General features: G+C 46.1%; 1 protein-coding gene across 2 annotated transcripts in view; it reads right to left on the reverse strand.

The window, feature by feature from the left end:
• Positions 1-12,549, reverse strand: part of Parp11 (poly(ADP-ribose) polymerase family member 11) — a 37,233-nt gene that overhangs the window by 21,486 nt on the left and 3,198 nt on the right. The gene's annotated exons all lie outside the window — the stretch shown is intronic.

The following is a 12,549-nucleotide window of genomic DNA, read 5'->3' on the forward strand; positions in this document are numbered from 1 at the left end:
CTCATATACAGGATTTTCCAATTAAAATCTAGGAAATTACAAAGCAGAAAATAATATGATTATTTTGTCCAGAATCGCAACATGTACAGTACAGAGAAGATTGAAGAAGCCCTTGAGGCCTGCTAGAATCCTGTCACCCCCCAGGTGCCCACCCCACGGTCTCATTTACACTGACAGCCAGGCCTCTACTCCTCTGCTGCCAAGCCTCACAGATGTGCTAGCTTCCCTTCAAGCAATTCATCTCATCCCATAAAATACCATAGCATGTTTTATAGTGAGTTTCCTCTCCAAAGGAATGGCTATTTTATATAATTTGGCTTAAATAAAACACTTTAGAATGCTGTCACCATAGTAACCACAGCTCTAGTTAGAACATGTCTACAGGTAATCAAAAGAACACATGCAAGCCATCCAGCACAAAGGCGACACTTAATGCACGATAGATGAATAGGCCAGTTCGGTTACAATGCCACATCTGGCCTGATCTTCCTGTTCCTAACTGCGAGAAAATGACACTTCCTGTGCAGAGGCTGCAAAGAAGAAACAGCTACTTCAAGTGGCAAAGCATTTTTCATGATGTCAAATGTGCATACTGGTGGAGCCTGTCTGCACGGTCATCCATCCGTGTTCACAGCACCGGGGTACACTCCATCTGAATCACACAACCACAACGGTAAAGCACAGGGCAGATGAGTTCAAGTCAAATCCTGGTCCATATCCCAGAATGCAATGCTGCATTCCAGACTTATCATTCCTAGTAAGAATGTTACTATAAATGTAAGTTATTTTATTAGCATACTTGAGAAAGTCACAGTTGGTGATGAAGACACTTTTGCCACTCTATAAAGAAGAATCAGGACTTGGTATTATGGCACAGCTGAATTCCCAGGACTTGTGGGGCTGACACAGGAAAAGACAGGTTCAAGGCAAGTATGTTGGGAGACACTGTCTCAAAGCATACACACTTCCGTGTACGTACACAAAGTAACATTTGTTTACATATTGCATGTATATAGGCATTCATGAGCCACACACAGGCATGCACATGTGTGGATGTCATTAGACAACTTGTGGATGTTGGTTCTCTGTTTTCACCACGTGGGTCTCAGGAATGGAACTCAGGTTATCAGGACAGACAGAGTGAAAGAGCGAGAGAGCAAGAGAGGGAAGAGAGGGAGAGAGGGAGAGAGGGAGATGGGGAGGGAGAGAGAGGGAGAGAGGGGAAGAGGGAGAGAGACAGAGACAGAGATAGAGGCAGAGTGCGAGCACGCACATGCATGTGTTTCCAAAATCAGCTACTAAATGCTGGTCAGGGGTGAACCTTCCAGACTAACAGAATAAGGACATCTGGAAGTGGACCCTTTCCTAAAAGATCAGCTTTTCAACTAGTAAAACTGTTTTCAAAAGTCACTGGAGAGTATGCGCAGAAGGTTCTGCGAGTGATGGAACACACACAAGAAAATGAACATCATCTGTCCTGCTGGCTCTTCTGTGCTCAAAGATGGGGCCCCTGCACCCCCAGACCGAGGAAGAGCGGGCTGCTGGTGCTCGTCATCTCCTCAGCCCATGAGACAGCTCTATTTCAGAGAGACAACAAAGGAAAAACTCCCTCTCCTAGTTCACACAAATGGCGGAAGATCTATTTAAATCAGGAACCCAGAGACACTGTATCCTGACCATCACCAGTCCAAGTGGCTCCCTGGGAGAAGTTTCAGGCTAAGACGAAGAAGCCAAGATAGTAAGGGGCTGCTAGCTCCCTCACCCAGTGCCTTTTCAAGGACTACAATGTCACTCTTACAAAAGAGGCTTCCACCCTCAGCTGCAGATGCAGTGACATTGGGACCCAGCTCAAAGGCAAATGAACACAAGGAAGGACGGGTACATCTCTGCCTGAAGGAGCAGCAGTATGTGGAAGAGAGAGTAGAAGACCCCGAGACTAAGGGGATTCTGAGAAACTGAACAGCTTCATGAAAACCCACAGAAAGGGAGGTGTGGACTGAAGCAGAACCATGGAGCCAGCAGATCCTACAGAGAAGGGGAGGCAGCAGCAAGGGGCCCTCTTAGATCAAAAGAGACGAAGGGATGGTAGAGCTCTCGGCCTGTACCCATCTAGGGAAGAATGGAACAAGATACTGGGCAGACCTGAAAGTGTTCCTACATGGCATCTATGCCCATCTACAAAGGAAGAAACGTAAATAGGCAAAGGACTTCAACATCGCTCACACGGACGGACCACAGAGGATGCTATTCTGATCCATTGGCAGCGGAAGTTGATTGTTTTACTTAGTATGTGCTATGCACGCATCTCTGTGCCCTGATCTTGTGTGTCTGGCTCACGTGTGGAGGCCAGAGGCCAATTTTCAAGAGTCGTTTCTCTCCTTTTGCCACATGGATCCCAGAGATCAGGCTCAGGTCATCGAGTGTGGCAGTAAGGCTCTTTAGGCCATCTCGCCATCCCCAAGGATTAATTTTATGTTAGTTTACAAAGCAATGGGTTTCATTACAGTATTTTCATCAAATTAAACATATAGCTCAGTTGCCCTCAGCAATGTGGAAGACTGATTATCCAGGTTTACACTTACACTTACACACACACACACACACACACACACACACACACACACACACACACACAAAGATAATCCCCTGATTAGGTCCTCTTGGGAGTGACCCAAAAGGAAACCTCATAACGACTTTCTGGGTAAATAGTAACACAGCACCCCACGCACACCCTGCCAAAGCCCCACTCAGCCACGAGAGCAATCTCCCAGCCACTCACAACCAAAGTAATGAGTAAGCAGCTGACTGCTTGGGGACTTCAGCCAACCTTAACCTGCAAGTGCTGCCTCAGCAGTCAGGACCGGAGGTGACAGCAGTGTGAGGAAGGCTGCACTCATACACTAGTTCAGCCAAGCACCCAACCCAACCCCCCACACACACAGATGGGGCCCAAACTCCAGTGGCTAGGAGAGGTCAGAACTGATCGAATAAAACAGGGTTCAGACATGGGGTTGTTTGCCCGTGACCCCAACACTTAGGAGGCTGAGGCAGGAGCATTGTGAGCTCAAGCCTAGCCCAGGTTGTATGGGGAGGCTCTGTCTCAAAATAAACAATTTAATTACTTTCACTGAATACCCAGGTCTACACACACACACACACACACACACACACACACACACACGAATGTATAAAACATGTAACTAGAAATAGGGCAATTGATGATGAAAATGTCTCACCAGAGACCATTCCTAAAGCGATGGTGACCGCACAGGGTGGTGGCAAGTCTTTCGTCTCTGAGCCTGAGGCACAAAGCTGGAAAGTTTAAGGCCAACCTGGACTACAAAGCATGTTTCAGGTTAGCCTGGACTTCAAAAGGAGACCTTGTCAATTAACTATCTAAAGTTAAAGAACAGTATAGCAGTAGCCGTTCCTTTAAGAAGTGCCGTTTGCAGGGTTATGTCATCTCCCTTGTCTAGCATTCTAAATGAAAGTCACCAAAATCACTAAAACATTAACACTTTCTTTGGATTTATGGAGCCCAAAACATCTGGTGGCCTTCAGATAACATCTGGGCATGGACAGACACAATGCATATAAAGTGCCTTGAGTTTTAACTTGCAGAAAAGAGTGCTTGTCCAAGGAACTCTTGAACTGGTCCCGTGAGTGAAGGCTGACTGTCACGATCTGGTCAGAGCAAAGAACACCACCCTTGAGCCCCTCGCCTCCTTATAAACATCTGCTTTGTAACTGAAGGTTCATCCCGTTTCTCAGTACTCTGGCCTTGAATAAAGCTGGTTCTTTTCCCAACAACTCGTCTCTCAAGTACTCGCTTTGGAGTGGCACACAGATACAACAATGGAGATTAGGACAACTAGAAATTCTGGATTTGAAAAGTGTTAATAGCCAGCATGGAAAACTTACTTGAGGGACTGACTCTGAGAGCAACGCCACCAGAAAGAGTAGTCAGCCTGGCTGCAGACAGATGGGCAGGTACTCTGCAATGGGTGAACAGCCGTACCGCCTCACAACAGGGGCACAGGCTTAGAGACGCACCTGTGGGCTTTACTTCCTCCTCCTAGCACACATCTGTGTGCCCTGCACTTGTGTGTCATGGATCTTTTCCTTCCCTTGTCTTGCTTTCTTATCTTAGAACTTCTAAAGTAATTCCCAAGAAGGATTGGGCATGCCCGCCCTGCTCTTGACCTTAAGGAGAAGTGTTGAGTCTTTCAGGAAGGTGTATATCGGAGCCACACATGGTAGCACCCACCTGTAATTTCAGCATTAGAGATTCCAGTCAGCCTGGGCTACACAGCTGGACCTTGTTTTCAGACGTCTCCTGCATATGTGAGGGATTCTGCTTCAGGGTCAATGACTTTCTAGGACTCAGCTGTTGGCGTTGTAGGTGTTTATTATGGACAAGAGAATACGCTCAGCAGAAGGACACACACACACACACACACACACACACACAAGATGAAGTCCAGAGAAAGCATGTGCGAGCTTCAGTCACACACACACACACACACACACACAAGATGAAGTCCAGAGAAAGCATGTGCGAGCTTCAGTGTCCCTTCCCAGAACACAGCACACAGCTGCTTCTCAGAAAACACTGCAGCCACGAGGTCACCTGAGCTCAGGGGCCAGGGCTTCTGCTGAGAATCACTGGATTCACAGTCCCCATGTGGCTGACCTGCATGTACCCAATCACCAGGGAAAGCAGACGACCTATCTGCTCAAACTGGTGTAAGGAGGCGCAGGCCTCAGTCATGCTCCTGTGCTTCTCTCAAGTCAAAAGCTCACTTCCTCAAGTTCCAAACTATGATGGAGACGAGCTGTGATGGCCTCTCTTGCATGCAGTGAGTTCCCTTCACCCCATGGTGCATATAGAGTTTTAAAGAACCCCAATCTACAACTTCAAGCCCAAATACTCCATTTTTAAAGATCTTATGCAGTTCAGACTAGCTTCAAACTCACTCTATTGTAAAGGGACAACCTGGGACTTCTGATCCCCCTACCTGCCCCCTCCTAGCCCAAGGATTCCAGGCATGTACCACCATGCCTAGTTATGTAGTTTTGGAGACCCAGGGCCTTGGGTATGTCAGACAAGCTGTCTACCAGCGAGCTCCACCCCAGCCCCACTAATACTCCAAGTTTTAATGCTGAGAAGAGATGGGGTTTCCAGACCCTACCGAGCTGTTATTGTTTCCTGACACTGATGCGGCCAAGAGATGACTGAAGAACCCGTTTGCTCCTGTGCTTGAAACACACCCAGAACTGTTTAATTCTGTAAGGCTGTTGTTTAGTTTGACAGAGAGCTAGAAAGAGTCCTCAGGGAGAAATCTCACGGCATCTCAAGCTGTGTCTGATCTTTAGTCCAATACACCTCACAGAGCAAGCGAATGTAATTCTGGACAACCAGCACTTAGGGCATGGGACTTTTTAATTTATTAAAATACTTACTAGGGGAGAAAAAAAAATCAAAGCATCTGGGTCTAATATACCTTGGGCAATCCAGAATCAAATTAAATATAGGCACATTATAAAAGGTTGCAATAATGCCTTTTTCAATAATAAACATATTAAGTGAATTCTATTATCTAAAATGTAAAAAATGGTGATCTAAGCCTAATAGAATGGTACACATATGTAAGCACGGTACTTGAGAGACTGAAACAGGAGGATTGCTACAAGCCTGAGCCCACCCTGGGCTCCAGAGGTCTTTTCTCAAAACAAAGCCAACCGGCACTAATAATGACATGTGTACATACACAATGCTGCTATTTGCAGGAGTGCAAAAGGTACGCTTTCCCCAGGATCTCGCCGGAAATCTTAGGAGCTAAAACTTCTATTTCAATTCCCAGCTCCTTTCGTGGCCTTAGTCCTTGATGCCACATGGGCACATTTAACCTGACTAGCTGCAAGCTCAGGGCTCAGAGGGTCCAAGGGCACAGCCTCTGGGCTCATGGTGGCTGCAGGTGACACGGATGAAAGTAATTGTCAGGACAGCAAGCATCCCAAATGAGAGGCAGGCAGGACAGGCAGAACCAGGCCTGATCCCTTCCTGCAAGACCTCGAGGGGCTTATGGGAGCGTCTCCATACCCACGGCACCTAAGAAACTCCTACTGAGCTCTGCCTCTTAAAGTACCCACTGTGTCCCAATAGCACAGAGGGGCTAGGAGACAGACTCCTTAAATGGGTAAACATAGAGGGAGAGGAGCCATTAACAGTGTAATAAAGATGGACAACTTCCAAGATGGGGACTTCTTCCTCACCCTCCTGAACTGAGACAAAAGCTTAAAACAAAGGCCTTGTTGGCTTACTCCCACCCATGGGCCCCTGGTGATGCTTCAACAAGTTCAAGGCCAGCAGGACATGTTATAAACTGCTGGAAGCCACTCAGCCACCAGGTCTCTCCTCAAATTTGATGAACCCCAGATTAGAGAAGAAAGACTCTTCAAGGACTTTAAAACAGCCCAGCCCTAAACAACAGGCTTTGGCTTCCTGAGGACCCCTCTACTTTGTGGGAGATCTTTCGTGTGCTTGCTGCAAGTGTATTCCCTCACCACTAATAAAAGTTTCCTTTACCACTGACTGTGTCTGCTTCTTTAATCCATGTCAGATTTTCCCCTGTGCTTCATGTTGAGCTCCAGATTCTCACCCTTCCTAATGCTGTGACCCTTTAAGATAGCCCCTCATGTTACGGTGACCTCCAGCCATAGAACTGTTTTGTTGTTACTTTATAATTATAGTTTGCTATGAATTGTGATGTAAATATCTAATATTCAGGGTATCTGATCTGTGACCCCCAAAGAGGTTCTGACCCACAGGTTGAAAACTACTGCCCTAGACAGTAATACCTAGGGAGACCAAGCTTTTAACACATGAAGCTTTGAGGAGCACAGTTGACTTCATCCAAATCATATTAACACATTAGACTTTGTGGATCCCAAAGAAAACTCCTTGGCTAAAGACATGGCTCAGTGACAGAGCACTGCTATGGTAAGGCCTTGGGTTCGATTCCAAGCATCTGGCATTTGTCATTCAAGTGTAGCTTGAATCCCTTCATTTCTCTGTCTTCCCAACACCACCTACCTAGTATGAAACATTTTCTCCTGTACTCTGCCCCATGGTAAAGCCTCTGACACTCCTCCCTGTGGTAGAGCCTCTGACACTCCTCCATGTGGTAGAGCCTCTGAACTGGTCTCTAACAGCCTCTTGGCTCCTCCCTGTTTGTTCTTCTGCTGCTCCTGGGAAAGTGTACTACAAGCTTCATGACTTAAAATAAGATTATCCAACTGTGGAAGCTGAGCCAGCAACCTTGACTTGCTGCCCCTCCCTTTGCCTCCTAAGCCATCACTGTACCGCCTTGACTCTGTCTTGTCTGTGTCCTGGTGCTTCTTTGCTCCCATCTTGAACTTAGAAGGCCTCTTGTGATTGCATCAGGCCACACCTGGATCAAACAAGCAAATCTCCCTATTTGTCCGAGTTTGAGTTCTGTTCTTCAATAAACACCATAATCAAAAGCAACCCAGGGAGGAATGGGTTTGTTTCATCTCACAGCTTATAGTCCATCACTGAGGGAAGACAAGGCAAGAGCTTGAAGCAGAGGTTATGGAGGACCACGGTTTACTGGCTTGCTCCAGGTTCACATTCAGTTACCTGTTACACAGCCCAGACCCACCCGCCTAGGGACAGTACTAGTCACAGTGGAGTGGTCCTCCTCTATCAATAGCAATCAAAAAGTGCCCCACAGACCAATCTGATGGAGGAGAGTCTTCAACGGAGGTTCCCTCTTCCCAGATATGTCAAACTAATAACCAAGATTCGCCATCATCCTATCTTAGGGAAAACTGATTAACTGCTGAATTTTCATTCAGCATGAAGTTGAAAGTTCCAATTATGTTCCACAGAGATGTACAGCCCGCTTCCTGTTTCCCTGTGTTCCTGCCTCAAATATTTGTTTGGTTCTAATTGGTCTTGTTCCATTCAGCCTCAGAGGCTTCTCATGTGCTATCCCCACTGCTCTACCTCCCAGGTAACCTTCATCTGGTTAGCTCTTGAGCAGTCCTCGGTATCTCTAAACGCCACCACACTCACAGGATGCCCTCCCTGATCTACACTGCCATTCTTTTTCCTTCACAGTTTTTTTTTCTTCCATAATTGGACTTAGGGTTTATCTGTGAATATTTATGTTAGGTCTGTCTTTCTATATCACACTGAAAACCCATAAGGGCTAATCATAAACCCTCACAGTCATCAACTGGTCGCTGGATCTAAAGTTGAGCAAGTGCTAACAAAGGTTATTTGAACAGAAGATTCAGTTTGTGGAGTGTGAATGGTATAAACCAAAGATTTTAGCATTATTATTTTAAACTCAGTGGGTCAGACTCAGACAGTTGGTCACTCGTTGCTCCAAATCTCCATCACAAACCAAGTCTTCGGCCTGCACCCTACATCTGCCACCCTTCCTACAGTTAGGCCCTTCAGTGCTGCAGACAGACACATCACCTCCCTATTCATGATTATGGGACAGATCACTAGGAAAAAGTTCTAGAAACACGAGTGTTGTGCCACATGTAAGTCTGGGGTTGTTTTAAGTAAGGAATTCTTCCTTAACCTCTGACTCCCAGGGTATTCTTCACAGGGCCTTTTCTACTCAATGAATATCTCCTATTCTGGAACTAGTCAGTGTTCTAGAACTAGAAAGTTCTAGATTTCAAACACGGGTTGGTACTTAGAAAATTACTGGGCTTTGAGCCTTAGTGATACACGTAGATCAAGATCATTACAGGATAATTAATCAGAAGAACAACTCTTAGAAAACCAAAGTATTAGATACTCCAAGCGCAACCCTACGCAGCAAGGCGCCAGCTGCACAGTGTCACTGCGTACATTCTTCTGCTGTTGTTTTGATGTTCCCGATCCAGGGCTTCTGCTTCTTAACAACTACAAATTCGGGCTATCCTCCAAGCTTAACTAAATACTGTACGAAAAACTATAAAGAATGCCTGGAAGACAGAGACAACTGTTATTCCTAGAAACCTGGGAGATCAAGCTACACCGTCAGGACACCCATCTTCACCCCAACCTGTGAGTATGTGGAAAATGTACTTTCTGACTCAGAAGAAACAGCCCACGTGTTTGTTGCCAATGCCCTTGTCGTGGTTTGAACAAGAATGGCCCCCATAGGCTCATATATTTAATCACTTAGTCACCAGGGAGTGTACTGTTTCAAAGAATTAGATGCATTTGGGGGTGTGGCCTTGTAGAAGGAAGTATGTCACTGGGGGTGGGAGCTGAGGTTTCTAAAGCCCAACTGCCAGGTCTGTCTCTGTCTCTCTCCCCTCTAGCATTTGTGTCTCTCCAACTTCAGGTAAGGATGTAAAACACACGCTGCCACATTCCCCACCATGATAATGGATTAACTCTGAAAGTGTAGGCAAGCTCCGATTGATTGATTTCTTTGATGAGTTGAACTGTGATGGCGTCTCTTCACAGCAACAGAACAGTGACTAAGACAGGAGTCAGGGCTGGGAGTGGGGTATCGCTATGAAAGGCTTGAGCACATTTATTGTTATAGGAATGTAGATTTAAGGAGTTTGGATTGGGAAAGCAGCTGAATGCTTTAATTGAGACTTAATGAGCCACCCTAGTAGGAACATTGAGGATAGCAGTGCTGAAAGCAATGTGGGCCTCGCTCAAGAGGTCTCAAGGGGAAGGACATTAGTAAGCACCCTAGAGACTATCCTTGTGATATTTTGGCAAAGAATGTGGTTGTTTTGTGCCCTCATCTTAAAAATCTACCCGAGGCTAAACTGAAGAGATTTGGATTAATGGTGTTGGCAGAGAAGATCTTAAGATAGCCTAGTAATGACCATGTATGGTTATTAGTAGTCACTCTTCCACAGATCTATAGTGGAAAGGGGCAAGCAGGACAAGGAACCAACTAAAATGTAGTCTGAGGAGAAGAGGGGCACCATGGAAGGTTTTATTGGAGCCAAGTCCAGTGTTCGTGGAGATAAAAAGCTTAAAGAAAAGTTTGATGCAACGTAGAATAAAAGGAAGGGTGCCCTGGAGAAAGACCCCACCCAGCTAAGATTCCGATTTGTGAAAAAAGAATAAAGATTAAGCAATGAAGGAATCCATCACCAACAGAAAGCTAACGCAAATGGAACTGAAGGAGGGGCCAACTACCAGACCCATTGAGAGGTTCAACCTCGTGGTTCCAGCTTTAGAGTCAAGAATACAGAAAGGGGTTGTGGAATCTCCCTCCTTCGCTGAGGAAAGTTGCTGAGGCCAGGTGTGTGTCAAGGGTGTCGCTGCATGGAGGCCCAGAGAGGTCCCTGAGTGAAGCTGTGAAGGTGAAGCTTGGATTTCACTGGAGGCACTAAGATGTTGCAGATGCTAGAGTCACGGGATACCTGCCCAGAGCAGCTGCAGACCAAGAGTGGAGACAGCCAAATACAGAAAAGTGTGACGTAGTCAACAAAGCTGAACGGAATGGGAGAGCTGAGGAGTCCATTGACATCAGACACGGTAATAGAGAGTTTGGAGTTTGCCCCGATGGTTTTCAGTCTTGCTTTGGTCCAGCATTTCCTCACTATGCTCCGTTTCCTCCCTTTTGGAACAGGAACGTGGATCCTGTGCCACTGTGTGTTCAAAGTCTGTGGTCTCCTTTTTGAGTTTGATTTTACAAGGGTTATAATTAAGAGAATGCCATGAGTCTAAGAAAGACTTTGAACTTTTACACCATGAGACTGTGGGGACTACTGATGTTGGGCTGACTGCATTTTCACATTACGATATGACTACAAGCCTATGGGGACAGGGAGCAGAATATAGTGGTTTGAATAAGAATGACCCCTATAGGCTCCTGTATGTGACTGCTTAGTTACCAGGGAGCAGAGCTGTTTGAAAGGATGAGGAAGTGTAATCTTGTTGAAAGAAGACCATCACTGTCAGTGGGCTTTGAGGTTTCTAAAGCCCATGCCAGATCTCTCCCCCACAACCCCCTCCCCTCCTCTACAGATCAGGATACTCTCACGTTAACTCTCAGTTACTGCTCCAGCACCTGCCTGCATGCTGACATGTTCCCCACCATGATGAAAATGGAGTAAACCTCTGAAACTGTAAGTCAGCCCCCAATTAATTGCTTTCTTTTGTAAGAGTTGCCTTAGTCATGGTGTCTCTTCACAGCAAACAGTAACTATGACAACCCTTCCCTCTTTGGTCTTAGAAGCACTTTCTCTGTACTTGACATCCACTTTCCATTTCCTGGGTTTGGGTCATTTTGCTTGCTTTGGCCGTCTCACATGGTTCCATCTAGAATGATTTACACAAATATATCTTAGTTCAACAGGTCTTCCCAGCAGCCCAGACTTCCTCAGACACCACTTTCTTCCCACAAGTCACACTGCATACCCTAAAGGTCCTCATGGGCTCATGGGGCAGGCTCTGATTTACTTCACGTTTGTACTCCCCTCTTCGAGTATCAGAGTCACGTGCAGGAAACACCACCTGATGACTTGCGGGGTGAAATGAACTAATGGACAAGGATTCAGTTCATCAGAGGGACAAGCAGTGAGAGAACTCAAGTCTAAGGATGACCCTTAGCAGGTTTGCTCACATGAGAGCCGTGGAGCTTACCAAGAAAAGAATGTGCTGAGGAAAAAAAACAGCCAACTAAACAACAACAAAGATGGGATGTTTCAAGAGGTCCTGCAGCTTAGCCCAGAACTGTAACTGAAAAGCAAATCTCAGGAAGAAGAAATTCAGAAGGCAGGATGGCTCGGCAGCAAAGGCACTCGCCACCAATCCTGACGATCTGGATCCCCACAACCCACATACATGGTGGAGGGAGAGGACTGACTCCCACAAGCTGTCCTAATATTTTACTGTTCTATGGTATGAGTGTGCATACACCCACCCACAATGAACAAACAAACAAACAAATAAAAGCAATAAAAATAGAAAGGGGTTCCAGGGACTAAGCCACTACCCAAAGACTATACATGGACTGACCCTGGGCTCCAACTGCATAGGTAGCAATGAATAACTCGGTAAGGGCACCAGTGGAAGGGGAAGCCCTTGGTCCTGCCAAGGCTGGACCCCCAGTGAATGGAATTCTTGGGGGGAGGGTGATAATGGGGGGAGGATGAGGAGGGGAACACTCATATAGAAGGGGAGGGTGAGGGGTTAGGGGGATGTTGGCCTGGAAACCGGGTAAGGGAATAACATTACATGAAATGTAAATAAGAAATACACAATTTAATAAAGATGGAAAAAAATAGAAAGGGGTAACAGAAGAAACCCAAGTAAGTATATAGTTCCAGGAACAATGAAGAGGAAGGTTTAGGGGGAATATGTAATTGGCATCTAGGGACCTCCTAGAAGCAGTGTTGGCAGAAGCCAGCCTGCAGGAGTGGATTATGGCTAAAAATGACAGGTATATGATCAGTCTTTCAAGTAGCCTGACAGGATTAGAGACAAAAGCACAGCTCCAAGGAAATGGGAAGCAACTGTGAATACAAAATAGTGAAAAGGAA

Source organism: Rattus rattus, chromosome 6 (genome assembly GCF_011064425.1).
Source record: "Rattus rattus isolate New Zealand chromosome 6, Rrattus_CSIRO_v1, whole genome shotgun sequence".
In the NCBI taxonomy this organism is placed as follows: Eukaryota; Metazoa; Chordata; class Mammalia; order Rodentia; family Muridae; genus Rattus; species Rattus rattus.